Source organism: Myotis daubentonii, chromosome 3 (genome assembly GCF_963259705.1).
Source record: "Myotis daubentonii chromosome 3, mMyoDau2.1, whole genome shotgun sequence".
NCBI classification, from domain to species: Eukaryota; Metazoa; Chordata; class Mammalia; order Chiroptera; family Vespertilionidae; genus Myotis; species Myotis daubentonii.
Window position 1 is genome coordinate 109,269,684 of NC_081842.1, and position 17,625 is coordinate 109,287,308.

General features: G+C 40.5%; 1 pseudogene; it reads left to right on the top strand.

Moving 5' to 3' along the window:
• The first annotated feature begins 16,593 nt into the window (after positions 1–16,593).
• LOC132232278 (U2 spliceosomal RNA) lies at positions 16,594–16,720 on the top strand (annotated as a pseudogene).
• The last annotated feature ends 905 nt before the right edge of the window (positions 16,721–17,625 follow it).

The window sequence follows — 17,625 nt, forward strand, 5'->3', positions numbered from 1 at the left end:
AAGTATAGCTACTCCAGCTTCTTTTTCAGCTCCATTTGCCTGAAAATCTTTTTTCCATCCCTTAACTTTCAGTCTGTGAGTCCTTTGATCTGAGGTGGGTCTCGTACACAGCATATATACGGGCCATGTTTTCTTATCCATTCATCTATCCTATGTATGTTGACTGGAGCATTTAATTCATTTACATAAGGTTATTAGTGATAGGTACTTGTTTGTTGCCATTTTATTCTTTATGCCTGTGTTCCTTCTTCCCTTTTTATTTCTTCTTTTCACAGCGGTCCTTTTAGAATTCCTTGCATTGCTGTCTTGGTGGTAATAAACTCCCTTAGCTTTTTGTTTGCTTGCTTTTTGTTTGTGATGCTTCTGATTTTACCTTCAATTTTTTTATGATAGCTTTGCTGGGTATAGTATTCTTGAATTCAGTCCCTTTCTTTGCACCACATTGTATACGTCATTCCATTTCCTATGGCCTGATGTGTTTCTATTGAGAAATCAATTGATAGTCTAATGGTAGATCCTTGTAAGTAATTTTCCATCTCTCTCTAGCAGCCTTTAATATTCTTACTTTGTCATTTATATTTGCCAATTTTATTATGATGTGTCTTGGTTTGGGTCTTTTTAGGTTTATCTTCCTTGGGATTCTGTGTACTTCATGGACTTGTGTGAGATTTTTCTTCCCCAAATCAGGGAAGTTTTCTGTAATTATTTCTTTAAACAGGTTTTCTAGTCCTTGTTCAGCTTCTTCTCCTTCTGGCAGCCCTATTATATGGATGTTGCTCCTTTTCGTATTGTCCTAAAGCTCCCTTAGACTCTCCTCTTGATTTTTAATATTTTTCCATTGCTGCTCTGCTTGTGTGTTTTTTCTATCTTGCCTTCAACTCGTTGATTCAGTCCTCAGATTTGAAACTTTCCATTGTGTTCTTTATTGCATCTATGTCAATATTCCTTTCTTGTTGATGCTTACCCATATTGGTGAATTTTTTATCCAGCCTTTTCAGCATCCTTATAACCATTACTCTGAATTCTTTCTATGACACATTGCTTGCCTCCATTCAATTTATTTTCTTTTCTGGTTATTCCTCCTTTTCCTTCATATTGGGATTATTTCTCTGTCACCCATTTTTTGTTGTTCCTTTGTGAATATCCTATGTATTAAATCAAACTGCTATGACACTCAGATTTTTTAAATTTATCTTATGTATTAGATGTTTGTAAGGACCTAGTGATCTTCTGGGCTGGGTATTCTAGGGAATCCTCCTACTTAATATCCTTAGGTTCTCCTGATGTAGTGGGATCTTGAATTTTTTTGTTCCATTTTTGGATGGAGTTTTCTCTCAGGATATCTGGTTATGTGGCTCACTCTCTACCCCACTGTGCCAACCTTTGTGGAGGTGCTGACTGAACAGCACAAAATACAACACAAGACATGACACAAAAAGAACAGAACACGAATGTACTCAATATACCTAGAACCTTAATATAAGTGACCACCAGAGAAAAGAGAATTAGGAGAAAGAAAGGAGAGTAAAAATAACAGTGGAAAAAAAATAGAAAGAAAAAAAGAAAGAAAGAATATAGGGAGACAACACAACAAAAGAAACAAATAGATCAAAAAGTGCAATCAAAAAACACCCAGAAGAAGGGACAGGGAAGAATCTGTAGAGGCAGAGCTTAAATACAGAAAATAAAGTTAAAGAATTTGATTAATAGGAGAATGACCACTGTTTAGTATAGAGGAAGGAGAACGAGATTGAGTGAATAAGAGGAAAAAATAAAACTATTTATTTATTGAAAATAAGAGTAGAGGACAGAGCAGATAAGCCTGAATATAGGAAGTGAAACTAATTAAAAAATTAGGAGCAGAAAAGAGCAAGGGAGGAGAGGAAAAAAAGTAAAAATAAGTAAATAAATTGAATAACAAATAAAGTAAAAAGAGAAGGTGAAATACAGTAGGAGCAGGGAAGAGAAAGGTAGATATATGAATAAGCCAAGAGAGACTACAATAATAATAACACATCAATAAAGCATATAAAGAGATCATTTTTAACCAGGGGTAAAAAAACAGAAAAGGGAAAAGCTAAAGGGGGGAAAGAGAATAAAAACAGGATGAAAAAGGGAGAAGCAAGGAAGAAAATGGTGAAAAAAAAGAGAAGAGAATAGGATAATACCAATTAAAATAAAAAATACATATAATACTAAAACATTAAAAATAAAAAAAATAAAAAACTAAAAAAAAAAAACCAAACTAAATGTCAACTGCTTCCACCACATTTTAATGCCCCATGTGGGCCGGTGTAGGACCCCATTCTTCTGTTCTGTTTGCCAATTCTGAGATCCCTGTTAGGTATTTAGGTGCTGACCACTGTCAGGCACTGTGTTTGGCAATCCATCACTCCTCTGTTTTAGTCTGTTTCCATGGGCTGTAAACAGGCGGGACCATTCTGCCTGCTTTGCCTGTCTGCCAGCTGTCAGCCTTAATCACTCAAGCATCTGTTTCTCTCAGGGCTTTAGGTGGTTTTGGTGTTGTTTCACTATCCAGGGATCAGATGGATGTATTTTCTCCCGACCCAGGGCCACTCCTCCGTTAATGGTCCAAAATATAACTCTACCCTTGGTTGGTCAGAGGTCCTTGTATAGAGACCAGTGGGGTGGCTGGCAACCTGGAGCTTTTATCAGTCTGATTCCTAGAATAGTGGAACGGACTGATCCCTCTTCCAACATAAGGTTATTATTGATAGGTACTTGTTTGTTGCTATTTGGGACTATTCAGAACCTTTTGTTTCCTGTGTATAGCTCAGAATGCAGGCAAGGTGTGGCAGGCTCTATTCCCTACCTTGAGGTCACTGGGAGGGGTTAGCTCTTCTGGGGAGAAATGGCCACTTGGGTTTGGAGGGTTAGAAAGCATCTTGGCTATGTCTGGCTACCCTGCCTCCCTCCCCAGCCTCTCCTCAGGCTCCACAAATCTGTGCCTCTCCCTGCACCAGAGCCTTGGGTGAGTTTTTGCAACTGAAAAGTCCTATTTTCTGGGTTTAGCGAACAAAAGCAAAGACAAAAACGAAAGCAAAACAACCATGAAAGTGCTAGTTTCTCTCCCCTCCCTCCTGGAATTGCACTTTTCAAGCTGTCTTTTGAGGTATAGCCCCTCATTGCTGTGGTCCCAGGTTTAGATTCCCTGGGTTCCAGCAGCCCTACACGTTTTCCTTTTCACAATTGGGTATTACGCCTGTCACCAAGGGACGTGGCTTTGGTGCAATGCAGCCTCCACCTCACCCTCTGGGTCCGGGGGCTGGAAGTCCCTCTCCAGTACAGATGCCCACTCCTACTGTTCTCTAGGCATCCACTGACCTACCTTATTGAAAATTGTTTCCTCAGGTGTGTCTAATTTGTTAATTCTGGGTGGATATTCTCCAATTTAGTTGCTTTACCAGTCTGGTCCCAGGAGAAGGTGCATGACATGTCTGCCTATTCAGCTGCCACCTAGTATATATTTTCCAGTTATTGTATTCTTTATGTCCCACTATTTTCATGATGTTTTCTATTTATATTTTAATGTTTCTTATCTCTTTGTTACAGTTCTCATTGTGTTAATCCTTTCTCCAAATTCATTGAACATCCCTGTAACTACTGTTTTGAACTCTGCTTCTGATAAATTGCTGGTTTCCATTTTGTTTAGTCTTTTTCTGGAGTTTTTTCTCTTCTTTCATTTGAAACATTTATTTGTCTCCTCATTTTAGCTGCATCCCTGTGTTTGTTTATATGTATTAGGTAGATCTACTATGTTTCCCAGTCTTGGTATAGTGGCCTTATGTGGCAGGTGTCCCCTGGTGCCCTGTGGCATAATATCCCTCATAACTTGAGCCAAGTGTTCCACATGTGTCCCTTGTGTGGGTTGTGCGTGCTCTCCTGTTGTAGGTGAGTCTTGACTACTGTTGGTACAGCACTAGAAAGAATTGAAATTTGGGCTGATCGGTTGTGAGAAATGGCTGTGACCACGTTAACCCTTTTCGGTCCAACGTGGAGGCTGACTTGACAGACCAGGCGCTAGGAGCAAGTCCAACGTCAAGCTGAGCTCTAGTGAGAAAGATAACTTCAACATTCAATCCCTTCAATTAATTTGGACCAGACTGTTTGAATTCCAAAAATAAAATTGGACCACAAAGGGTTAAAGGATCTGTGTGCAGGAGTTGACTAAAGGAGGAGGATTTGCTTTAGAGGGGATCTCATGTCTGTTCAGTTCACCCTTTATTTATTTTATTATTATTTTTTTTTTATTAACCCAGACTTCTTAGCAAGATGAGCTGCCCACTTTTTTTTTTATTGCTTAAAGTATTACAAAGGGTATTACATATGTATCCATTTTATCCCCCCGCCCTAGAGAGTCCCCTAGCCTCCCCTATCACCCAGTGTCTTATGTCCATTGGTTATGCTTATATGCATGCATACAAGTCCTTTAGTTGATCTCTTACCCCCCTACCTCCTGCCCCCCAACCCTCCCCGGCCTTCCCGCTGCAGTTTGACAATCTGTTTGAGGCAGCTCTGCCTCTGTATCTATTATTGTTCAACAGTTTATAATGGTCTCTATTGTCCATGAATGAGTGAGATCATGTGGTATTTTTCCTTTATTGACTGGCTTATTTCACTTAGCATAATGCTCTCCAGTTCCATCCATGACGTTGCAAATGGTAAGAGTTCCTTCCTTTTTACAGCAGCATAGTATTCCATCGTGTAGATGTACCACAGTTTTCTAATCCATTCATCTACTGATGGGCACTTAGGCTGTTTCCAGATCTTAGCTATGGTGAATTGTGCTGCTATGAACATAGGGGTGCATATATCCTTTCTGATTGGTGTTTCTGGTTTCTTGGGATATATTCCTAGAAGTGGGATCACAGGGTCAAATGGGAGTTCCATTTTCAGTTTTTTGAGGAAACTCCATACTGTCTTCCATAGTGGCTGCACCAGTCTGCATTCCCACCAGCAGTGCACAAGTGTTCCTTTTTCTCCACATCCTCTCCAGCACTTGTCGTTTGTTGATTTGTTGATGATAGCCAGTCTGACAGGTGTGAGATGGTACCTCATTGCTGTTTTGATTTGCATCTCTCAGATGATTAGTGACTTTGAGCATGTTTTCATATGTCTCTTGGCTTTCTGAATGTCCTCTTTTGAAAGGTGTCTATTTAGGTCCTTTGCCCATTTTTTGATTGGATTGTTTATCTTCCTTTTGTTAAGTTGTATGAGTTCCCTATAAATTTTGGAGATTAGGCCCTTATCAGATATGTCATTGGCAAATATGTTTTCCCACACAGTGGGTTTTCTCGTTGTTTTGTTGATGGTTTCTTTTGCTGTGCAGAAGCTTTTTATTTTGATGTAGTCCCATTTGTTCATTTTTTCTTTAGTTTCAAGTGCCCTAGGAGCTGTATCAGCGAAGAAATTGCTTCGGCATATGTGTGAGATTTTGTTGCCTTTGGATTCTTCTAGAATTTTTATGGTATCCTGTCGTACATTTAAGTCCTTTATCCATTTTGAGTTTATTTTTGTGTATGGTGTAAGTTGGTGGTCTAGTTTCATTTTCTTGCATATATCTGTCCAATTTTCCCAACACCATTTATTGAAGAGACTATCTTGGCTCCATTGTATGTTCTTGCCTCCTTTGTCAAATATTAATTGAGCATATTGGTTCGGGCCGATTTCTGAGCTCTCTATTCTATTCCATTGATCTATATGCCTATTCTTGTGCCAGTACCAGGCAGTTTTGAGAACAGTGGCTTTGTAATACAACTTGATATCTGGTATTGAGATCCCACCTACTTTGTTGTTTTTCAGGATTGCTGCAGCTATTCGGGGTCTTCTTTTATTCCAGATGAATTTTTGGAAAGTTCGTTCTAGATCTCTGAAGTATGCTGTTGGTATTTTAATGGGAAGTGCGTTGCATTTATAGATTGCTTTGGGTAGTATGGACATTTTAATGATGTTTATTCTACCAATCCATGAACACGGTATGTTCTTCCATCTGTTTATGTCTTCCTCTATGTCTTTTTTCAACGTCCTGTAGTTTTCTGAGTAGAGGTCTTTTACCTCTTTAGTTAAGTTTATTCCTAGGTAGCTTAATTTTTTTGGTGCAATGGTAAACGGGATTGTTTTTATAATCTCTCTTTCTGAAAGTTCACTATTGGTGTATAGAAATGCCTCAGATTTCTTGGGATTAATTTTGTATCCTGCTACATTGCCAAATTCATGTATTAAGTCTAGTAGCTTTTTGATGGAATCTCTAGGGTTTTGTATGTATAATATCATGTCGTCTGCAAATAAGGACAGTTTTACTTCCTCTTTTCCAATTTGGATGCCTTTTATTTCTTCTTCTTGCCGAATTGCAATGGCTAACACTTCCAGTACTATGTTGAACAGGAGTGGTGAGAGGGGGCATCCCTGTCTTGTTCCTGTTCTTAGGGGAAATGGTGTTAGTTTTTGTCCGTTGAGTATGATGTTGGCTGTGGGCCTGTCATATATGGCTTTTATTATGTTGAGGTATGATCCTTCTACTCCCACCTTGCTGAGAGTTTTTATCAAAAATGGGTGTTGAATTTTTTCAAATGCTTTTTCTGCATCAATTGATATGACCATGTGGTTTTTTTCTTTCAATTTGTTTATGTGATGTATCACGTTTATTGATTTGTGGATATTGTACCATCCTTGCATCCCTGGGATAAATCCTACTTGGTCATGGTGTATGATCTTTCTGATGTACTGCTGGATCCGATTTGCTAAGATTTTGTTGAGGATTTTGGCATCTATGTTCATGAGGGATATTGGCCTGTAATTCTCTTTCATTGTGTTGTCTTTATCTGGTTTTGGTATTAGGGTGATGCTGGCTTCATAGAATGAGCTTGGAAGTGTTCCTTCCTCTTGAATTTTTTGTAGTAGTCTGAGGAGGATAGGTTTTAGTTCTTCCTTGAATGTTTGGTAAAACTCCCCTGTGAAGCCGTCTGGTCCTGGGCTTTTGTTTGATGGAAGCTTTTTGATGACTGCTTCAATTTCTTCCATAGTTATTGGCCTGTTGAGATTTTTAGATTCTTCCTGATTGAGTTTTGGAATGTTGTATTTTTCTAGGAATTTGTCCATTTCCTCCAGGTTGTCTAGTTTGTTGGAGTAAAGCTGTCCATAGTATTTTTTAACAATCATTTGTATTTCTGTGGGGTCTGTTGTTATTTCGCCTCTATCGTTTCTGATTTTATTTATTTGGGTCCTCTCTCTCTGCTTCTTGGTGAGTCTGGCTAGAGGTTTATCAATCTTGTTTATCCTTTCAAAGAACCAGCTCTTGGTTTCATTGATTTTCTGTATTGTTTTTTTGGTCACTATGTCATTTATTTCTGCTCTAATCTTTATTATCTCCTTCCTTCTGCTCACTCTGGGGTTTTCTTGTTGCTCTCTTTCTAATTCTTTGCGTTGTAGCGTTAGATGATTTACTACCATTTTTTCTTGTTTTTTGAGATAGGCCTGTAGAGCTATAAACTTCCCTCTCAGGACTGCTTTCAATGTGTCCCATAGGTTTTGGATTTTTGTGTTTTCACTGTCATTAGTTTCCAGGATGTTTTTAATTTCTTCTTTGATCTCATTGGTAACCCAATCAATATTTAATAGCATGCTATTCAGCTTCCAGGTGTTTGAGTGTTTTGGGTTGTTTTTATTGTAGTTTATTTCTAATATTATGCCATCGTGGTCTGCGAAGACGCTTCTTATGATTTCAATCTTCTTGAATTTGGGGATACTTTGCTTGTGACCCAATATGTGGTCTATTTTTGAATATGTCCCATGAGCACCTGAGAAGAACGTATATTCTCTGGCTTTGGGGTGAAGTGTTCTGAAGATGTCTATTAAGTCCATCTGATCTAGTGAGTCATTTAGGATTGCTGTATCTTTGCTGGTTGTTTGTCTATAGGACTTATCCAGTGCTGTCAATGGTGTATTAAAGTCCCCTACTATGATTGTATTGTTGTCGATCTCTCCTTTGATATTTTCCAGGAGTTTTTTTATGAATTTGGGTGCTCCTACATTGGGTGCATATATGTTTACCAGGGTTATATCTTCTTGTTGTATTGATCCCTTTAGTATTATGAAGTGGCCTTCCTTATCTCTTGTTAAGGCCTTCACTTTGAGGTCTATTTTGTCCGATATAAGTATTGCTACCCCAGCTTTCTTTTCCTTTCCATTTACCTGAAAGATATTTTTCCATCCTTTCACTTTCAGTCTGTGTGAGTCCCTTCTAATGAGGTGGGTTTCTTGTAGACAGCAGATGTATGGGTCATGTTTTTTTATCCATTCAGCCACTCGATGTCTTTTGGTTGGAGCATTTAGTCCGTTTACGTTTAAAGTTATTATTGAAAGGTACTTGTTTGTAGCCATTTCTTTTTTTGTGTGGCTGTTTTCTTTCTGAGCTTTTTATTTCTTATTTTTATACCAGTCCCTTTAGCATTCCTTGCAATGCTGGCTTGGTGGTGACAAACTCCCTTAGCCTCTTTTTGTCTGTGAAGCTTCTTATTTCCCCTTCAAGTTTGAATGATAGCCTTGCTGGATAGAGTATTCTTGGATTCAGTCCTTTGCTTTGCATCACTTTGTAAATTTCAGTCCATTCTTTTCTGGCCTGATGTGTTTCTGTTGAGAAGTCATTTGACAATCTAATGGGAGATCCCTTGTATGTAACTTTCCGTCTCTCTCTTGCAGCCTGTAAGATTCTCTCTTTGTCCTGAACATATGCCATGGTGATTATGATGTGTCTTGGTGTGGGTCTTTTTGGGTTCACCTTGTTTGGGACTCTCTGGGCTTGTGTGACTTTTTTCTTCCCCACCTCAGGAAAGTTTTCTGATATTATTTCTTCGAGTAGGTTTTCTAATCCTTGTTCATCCTTCTGTTGTTCTGGTACTCCTATTATTCGTATGTTGTTTCGTTTCATGTTGTCCCAAAGCTCCCTTAGGCTCTCCTCCTGTCTTTTAATTTTTTTCTCCAATTGCAGTACATTTTGGGTGTGTTTTGCTTCCTTGTCTTCTACTTCACTAATTCGGTCCTCCGCTTCTCCTAGTCTACTGTTGATACTTTCAATGGAGTTTTTCATTGCAGCTATATCACTCTTCATTTCTTCTTGGGTCTTACTTAGGTTGTTGATTTTTTTCATCTGTTTCTTCTAGCTTCTTCCATATGTTATTGATTTTTTCATCTGTTCTTCTAGCTTCTTCCATATGTTATCGATTTTTTCATCTGTTTCTTCTTGCTTCTTGCAGAGGTTGTCGATTTTTTCCTCCATCCGGTTTATGCACTCTAGGATCCTTATTCTGAATTCTTTATCTGTCATGTTGCATGCCTCTGTATTACTTAGCGGCTTGTCTGGAGAGTCCTCCTTCTCTTTCCTTTGGGGGTTTCTTTGTCTACCCATGTTTGATCTCCCTGACATATCTAGATGTTGAGTTGTTCAGTGGTTGCTCCCTTGGTGGCAGTGACTCCTTGGTCTGTGGTTGCTCTTCGGGCGGTTGCGGTAGCAGCTGCTCTTCAGTTGTCAGCAGCTCCTCTGGTGGGTGCTGTTCACCACTGTGGTGGCTCTTCCGGCTGGTGGGGCGAGGTTTCACGTACAGCTGCTGTTCCTCAGCAGAGGATGTGGTGCTCAGGAGGTTGCTGTTGCTTGGATCTGCTGCGTTGATTTAAAGGCACAAAATACAACACAACAAGGCACCACGTACCAGGCACTATACACAAATATATTCATGATATTAATAACCCCAATTAAAGGTGACCACCTGAATTAAGATAATTAGGGGATAAGGAAGAAGGAAGAGAAAAAGATAAAAGAGAGAAAGGAAAAGAAAATAGGGACCAAAAAAAGGGAGTCCAAAAATGAAATTGGGAAAAAGGAAGGGGGAAAATAAAAGCGAGAAAAGAAAAGAAAAAAAAAAAGAGCGAAAAGAGAGAATGAAGTGGAAGAGGGGAAGAGACTTTTTATATGAGGAGAATACTCCTATAGAACAGCCATTAATCCCAACAAATTCCAGCAACAGCTCCCTGGATATGAATGCAAACTAGAAACAACCAATAATATAACGATGAAAATAGAATGGTGAACACTAATCCCAAAATAAAATAAAGAAAAAATAAAATGGCACTTTAAAAAATGGTAAAATGTTAGCAGTAATAATACTGGTTAAAAATAATAAGGTAGTAATTAAAAGGGTAAAATCAGGTGATGGAAAAAGAAGAAAAGAAAAAAAAAGAACAGAAAAAAAAGAATGGAAAAAAATTGGTTTCTTAGTTAAAAAGTGAAAAAAGAAAAAAAATTGCAGTAGTGAATGTCCTTCGTTTCTTCTATTCTTCAGTGTGGCTCGCCTTAGACCTTCCAGGTATTCAGGAGAGTGTTGAGTTTCCCTGCGATATACTGTTCCTCTGTGTTGTAAACCACAGTCCTTATTTTAAAGCATGCCGCATTTATTTCCCAGACTGCCTTATTTTGTGTTTAGCAAAGAGTCAGTTTGTGGGTCAGCCTCTGGGTGGCAGTGTTCTGGGGTTGGCCTCTGAGGCTATAGGGCCTCTCTGTCCAGTGGAAGTTCACTGCCCAGAGCTGACTGCGTAATAGTTAGTTACCGGCGCTATGTTGTTGCTGGGATTGAAAATCCCCCTATAGGCCAGACCCTGTTAACTCCCAGGGACTGATCAGGTTATCTTAATCCTTGATCTCCTACAGGGTGGAATCTGGGTGTGGCTGTGCTCCTTGCCTGGGCGCTGGGGGGAGGAGTCTCATTCTCAGGAGAGGGTGGCTGCCCCAGTCCTGGGCTCAGGGGTGTCTCAGCACTCAATTCACTACCACCTCTCCCGGCTCCCCCTCTTTCCCCAGTCTCTCCCCAGATTCCACTCCTCAGCCCACTCTCCCTCTCTTCAGCACAGGTGAGTGTCTGTATCTGAAATGTCCCATGAACAGGATTCAGTGTAAACAAACAAACAAATGCCGGCCGCGGAAACGGGGAAGGCTTGGTTTCTGTAAGCTTCTTCTCTTACCGGGACTGCATGGTCAGGTCAGCTCTTCAGGCTGCCCCCTTTAGGCTCAGTCCTCCGTGATCACAGAACCCAGCTCTCAATTTCCCTGGCGGTGCCAGGAATCCCGCGGTTCTCCTTTCCCCCGTCAGGGGCTGTGCCTGTCCCAAGGGACGCGGCTGTCTGCCATGCGGTCTCCCTCCGACTCTCTGGGCTCAGAGGTCTGGCAAACTTTCCTGCCCAAATCCCTGGGGTGTTTTTTAACTTTCCAGTGGAGTTCTGCTCTTCCCGACTGCAAACCCTCTCACCAGCTGAGCAATTTCGCCAATTCGGTGTGAGTGTTACTAGCTTCAGCTGCTCGCTCCATTTGCTCTGGGACACGACCTGGGACATGTCTGCCTATATCGCCGCCATCTTGGTTCTCCTCCAGTTCACCCTTTAGTTGTGCCACTTGTGGAGGTGGTGTAGTGATGATCTGGTATGGTTTAAAGCTGGTCAGTGGTGTGTTGGTCCTTGGGCTTCTTTGGAAAAGCTTCAGTACAGAGCAAGATCAACCACTTCCTATGCCTGGCTGGGGTGAGGCGGGGGTGGCAGGGTTGGGGGGGTGGTCATCTTGTGTTGTTGTAGAAGACCAAAGAAACCCAAGCATTGCTTAGAGAAATGGAGTTACACAATTTATTATGCTGGTGGTCTCAGAGGAGTTGCCTCTCAAAGTCTGAGCAAACGAATATGGTTGAAGCTCTTCTTTATACCCCTTTGGTGTCTTTGTCCCCCAAATATGGAATGGGACTTCTGGACCTTTTGTGGGCTTTGCAAAAAGCCCAGGTGTTGGGCTGGGGTCTTGAGACCACACCTATGGGCCTGGCCTGGCGTCAGCACTAATAACCCCCTCCAGGGGTTGTGTATTATTCAGTTTATGGCCTCAGGTCTTGCAAGACCAGATTCTGGGAAAGGAACAGTGACTTAATTATAGGCTATCAAGAATGTACATTAGGTTACTGGCACAAATTCAGATTGCTAGCCACCCGCCTCCCCACCCCCCCACCCCCCAAAAAATACCTATTTTCCCCATCATTATGAGCTACAGAGTGATCTGCAGATGGTTGCTGCTTGTGCTGGGCTTGGAGGCAGATAGGAGAGAATAAGTTGTAAAGTGAGGCTGGCTACCACTAGTTATGGCCTCAGCGCTGCTTAGCAAGAAGTATGGAGCACACCAAAGCCAGAGGCTGCTTGTTTGGGTTTGTGAACCATTTAGGAAATTTCAGAGCTTGAACCTAGAAAGGCTGTTTATGTGGAAAAACTGCTGGAGATGCTTGGGTGGATTCACAAGTTGGGTGGGGTGGGATCTCAAGGAATCACTAGGGCAGTGATGGTGAACCTTTTGAGCTTGGCGTGTCAGCATTTTGAAAAACCCTAACTTAACTCCGGTGCCGTGTCACATATAAAAATCTTTTGATATTTGCAACCATAGTAAAATAAAGACTTATATTTTTGATATTTATTTTATGTATTTAAATGCCATTTAACAAAGAAAAATCAACCAAAAAAATGAGTTCGAGTGTCACCTCTGACACGCGTGTCATAGGTTCACCATCACTGCACTAGGGCAAGATGTAAGCCAGGTTTACTCAGACTTGGAGCCTATCTGCACCTCCAGGTTGTGTTGGGAAAGATTTTTGCAAAGGAACAATGGTATCTTACAACATTGCTGTCTAGGAGAAAGCTGCCCTTCAAGCACTCACCCTGAAGCCAGATAATTCAATTCCTCCCTGCCCTGAATGTCCCTGGCTTTTCAGACTCTGCTGCTGTGCTGGATCTCAGAATGAGTGAGCCTATCAGGGAGTAAATTCATCTGTGGGCCCTTTAAGAGGACCACCTGGTACTACAACAGCCCTCCATCTCACTCAGCCACAATCCCTGCTGATTTTCACAGCCAGAAGTTATGGGAAACTTTCTTCAGCATTGGAACCCTGGACTGGGGAGCCCGGTGTGGTGATGACCTCTGCAGTCAAGATATTCTCCTGTTTCATAATTGCTACATGGTGGATGTGGGAAGGATCATTCTTTATATCCATCTCTCCTACCAATCTTGATGTGGCTTCTTTATATCCTTAGTTCAGCTCATCTTCAGGTGGTTCTCAATGATGGTTGTTTTGTAATTTGGTTGTAATTTTGATGTGGTTGTGAAAGGAGTCTAGCATAGTGTTTACCTACTTCACCATCTTGACTAGAATTATTTTTTTATAATAGAATCTAGAGTGGAAAATGATAAAAATTGTGGAAGTATAACTTAATTGTAAGGAAATAAAACACAGAAAGTTGTATATACTTGCTTATTAGAAAAAATTTCTTTCCTTATGAGAAAAGAAAAAACAAATTTCATAATTCTCCTTTATCCAGTATAACTGATTATTATTCAAAAGCTTTACTCTCTTTCCCGCAGTTTCATAGCAGTGTTTACCTGTCCTTTAATTCTGGGTTTCCTTATATTTCTTTCTTGGGCCAATGGAATATCTGTAGACATAAATCAAACTGAAACTTAAAAACTGCCTGTAAGATTCAGTTGAACTGTGTTATTACTTTGAGACAGTAATATTATTAATTATGCATTGCATTTTTTCTGTTTAAAGTTTATTATTATTTTTAATTAAATCTTTATTGTTCAGATTATTACAGTTGTTCCTCTTTTTCCCCCCCATAGCTGCCCTCCACCCGCCCCCACCTCCTCCCTCACCCCCCCACTGTCCTCATCCATAGATGCACTATTTTTGTCCAGTCTCTTCCCGCATCCCTCACACCCCTTTTCCCCCCAAGAATAGTCAGTCCACTCCCTTTCTATGCCCCTGATTCCATTATAATTACCAGTTTATTCTGTTCATCAGATTATTTATTCACTTGATTTTAGATTCACTTGTTGATAGATGTGTATTTGTTGTTCATAATTTGTATCTTTACCTTTTTCTTCTTCCTCTTCTTAAAGGATACCTTTCAGCATTTCATATAATACTGATTTGGTGGTGATGAACTCCTTTAGCTTTTCCTTATCTGTGAAGCTATTTATCTGACCCTAAATTCTGAATGATAACTTTGCTGGATAAAGTAATCTTGGTTGTAGGTTCTTGGCATTCATCACTTTGAATATTTATTGCCACTCCCTTCTGGCCTGCAAAGTTTCTGTTGAGAAATCAGCTGACAGTCTTATGGGTACTCCCTTGTAGGTAACTGACTTTTTTTCTCTTGCTGCTTTTAAGATTCTCTCTTTGTCTTTTGCTCTTGGCATTTTAATTATGATGTGTCTTGGTGTGGTCCTCTTTGGATTCCTTTTGTTTGGGGTTCTCTGCGCTTCCTGGACTTGTAAGTCTATTTCTTTCACCAGGTAAGGGAAGTTTTCTGCCATTATTTCTTCAAATAGGTTTTCAATATCTTGCCCTCTCTCTTCTTCTGGCATCCCTATAATTCGGATGTTGGTATGCTTGAAGCTGTCCCAGAGGCTCCTTACACTATCTTCGTATTTTTGGACTCTTTTCATTTTGCTTTTCTGGTTGGGTGTTTTTTGCTTCTTCGCATTTCAAATCTTTGACTTGATTCTTGTGATCCTCTAATCTGCTGTTGGAACTCTGCATAATATCCTTTATTTCAGTCAGTGTATGCTTAATTTCTTCTTGGTCCTTTTTCATAACCTCGAGGGTCTCACTAGGTTTCTTGAGGGTCTCACTACATTTATCGGCAGTCTCACCAGACTTTTTGAGGGTCTTACTAAATTTATTGGCGGTTTCTAGAAAGTTCTTGAAAAACCTTAAAAGTGTGGTTTTGAACTCTATATCCAGTCATTTGTTTTCCTCCATTTCTGTTGTTTGTGTCCTGTTTCTTTGTCTCCACATTTTGGCTCCTTCCCTCTGTTGATAGAGTGGCTTTCTGTGCTAGGTGTCCTATAGGGCCCAGTGGCTCAGCCTCCCCAATTACCTGAGGTGGACACTCTTGGTGCACCCCCTTGTTTGCTTTGTGCACAGTCTTGTTGTAGTTAAGCCTTGATTGTTGTAGGTATCATGGGAGGAATTGACCTCCAGGCCAATTGGCTGGGAGAATCAGCTGTGTCTGCAGTGGGAGAACTTCTGTGCTGAAGACACCCCTCTGGGGCAAGACTTGCTTCAGTGGGGCTTTGGTGCTCACTGAGTCTGCCCCCTGAGTGTGTCCTTTATGGATCCGAGGAGCTGCAATCTGGATGGTCCCACTCTGGCCACTGGGCACACTGGCTTCTGGATCTCTAAGGTGATGCTAATCTAGCCTCTTCCTGAGGCTACCCAGCAGGAGCTTAGCTGTGAAGCAATGCAAGTTGCTGTGGGGACTTGGGCCAGCTGCAAGTTTGTTAGGTAATTTTCAGATTGCAAAGGGCCAGGTCTTTCATATGCAAAAGCCGGTGCACAGCCTGGGCAGGGCGGGGGTCCCAGGGGATCAACAGGGAGAAGCAAGCAGCTATGGCTGCCCTCAGAGGCCCCACTTCTCAGTGTTCCGGCAATCGCTGTAAGCACTTCTGAGAGAAAGCTGCCCTCGAGTTCTGACCGATGCCAGACAGTCCAGTTTCTCCCTTATGAGTCTGGGTCCCCAGAGACTCGCCCAGAACTGGAGCTCAGAGCTTGAGAATTCCTACCGATTGAAAAAGACAACCGTGTCCTCAGCCGCCAGCCCTCTCCACCAGCCTCGGTACCTCTGTACTTTCCTTCCGCACCGCAGCTCCTCTAAGTCTCGGTATGCTTTCTCTTTCCTTCTAGTTGTAGAATTTCCACTCAGCCAGCCTTCCCGTGGTTCTGGATGATGTCTGTTCGGTCTATTAGTTGTGTTCTTGAAGTGGTTGTGCTAAGCAACAATCTTCGGTGTTTACCTATGCCACTATCTTAGTTTTCTCCCTAAAGTTTATTATTGAAACTATTACAAATGTCCACCTTTTTCCCCCTATTGGTCCCCTGTACCGCACTTCCACACCTTCACCAGGCATTCCCTGCACTATTATTGTTCATGGACTATGCATATATGCATATAAATTCAGTTTTTTCTCATCCCCTCTCAAGTCTGTTGCATGTGTCAATGTCTCTGGATCTGTTTTGTTCATCAGGTTATTTTCTTCATTATATTCCACATATAAGTGAGATCATGATACTTGTTTTTCTCTAACTGGCTTATTTCACCTCTCCAGGTTCCTCCATGCTATTTCAAAGGGTTAGAGATCCTTCTTTTTTACTGCTACATAGTATTCTATGGTGTAAATGAACCGCAATTTATTTTATCCACTCATCTACTGATGGGCACTTGGACTCTTTCCCAGATCTTAGCTATTATAAATTTATAAATTGCACTGCTATGAACATAGGGGTATATATATATTTTCTGATTGGTGTTTTGGGTTTCTTAAGATATATTCCTAGCAGTGGAATCACTGGGTCAAATGGAAATTTCATTTTTAATTTTTTTGAGGAAACTCCACACTTTTTTCCACAGTGGCTGCACCAATCTGCATTCCCACCAGCAGTGTACTAGGGTTCTTTTCTCCACAGCCTTGCCAGCATTTGTTGTTTGTTTATTTATTGATGGATGGCTTCTCGGCCTTTTGGCTAAGATCAAGTGTAGTATCTGTTCTTATCAGTTTAATATTTATTGATGGTACCCATTCTGACAGGTGTGAGGTACTACTTCATTGTTGTTTTAATTTGCATCTCTCTGATATTAGTGACTTTGAGCATTTTTTCATATGTCTCTTGGTCTTTTGTATGTCCACTTTGCAGAAGTGTCTCTTTAGGTCCTCTGCCCATTTTTAAATTGGGTTGTTTGTCTTACTTTTGTTGAGTTGTATGAGTATTTTATATATTTTGCAGATTCACCCCTTATCAGATATATCATTGGCAAAATCTTCTCCCATGCAGTGGGCTCTCTTTTCATTTTGTTGATGGTTTCTTCTTCTGTGCAGAAGCTTTTTAGTTTGATATGATTCATTTTGTTTATTTTCTCCTTTGTTTCTCTTGCCCTAGGAGATATATCTATGAAAATTCTGCAGTGTGTGATGTCTCATATTTTGCTGCCTACATTTTCTTCTAGGATTTTTATTTTACTACTTACATTTAAGTCTTTTATCCATTTTGAGTTTATTCTTATGTATGGTGTGAGTTGGTGGTCCAGTTTCATTCTTTTCATGTACCTGTCCAATTATCCCAACACCACTTATTGAAGAGATTGCCTTTACTCCATTGTATATTCTTGCCTCCATTGTCAAATTTTTCTTGAGCATAATAGCTTCAGTCCATTTCTGGGGTCTCTGTTGTGATCCATTCATTTGTATTCATGTTCTTGTGCCAGCGCCAGGCTATTTTCATTACAGTGGCTTTATAGTATAACTTGATATCTGGTATTGTCATCCTTCTAACTTTGTTCTTTTTTCTCAGGATTACTACAGCTAGTCCAGGTGTTTTTTTGTTTGTTTGTTTGCTTTGTTTTGTTTTGGTTCCATATGAATTTTTGAAGTATTTGTTCTAGATCTGTGAAATATACAATTGCTATTTTAATAAGGATTGCATTGAATCTATAGATTGCTTTGGGTAGTATGGACATTTTAATGATGTAGATTCTTCC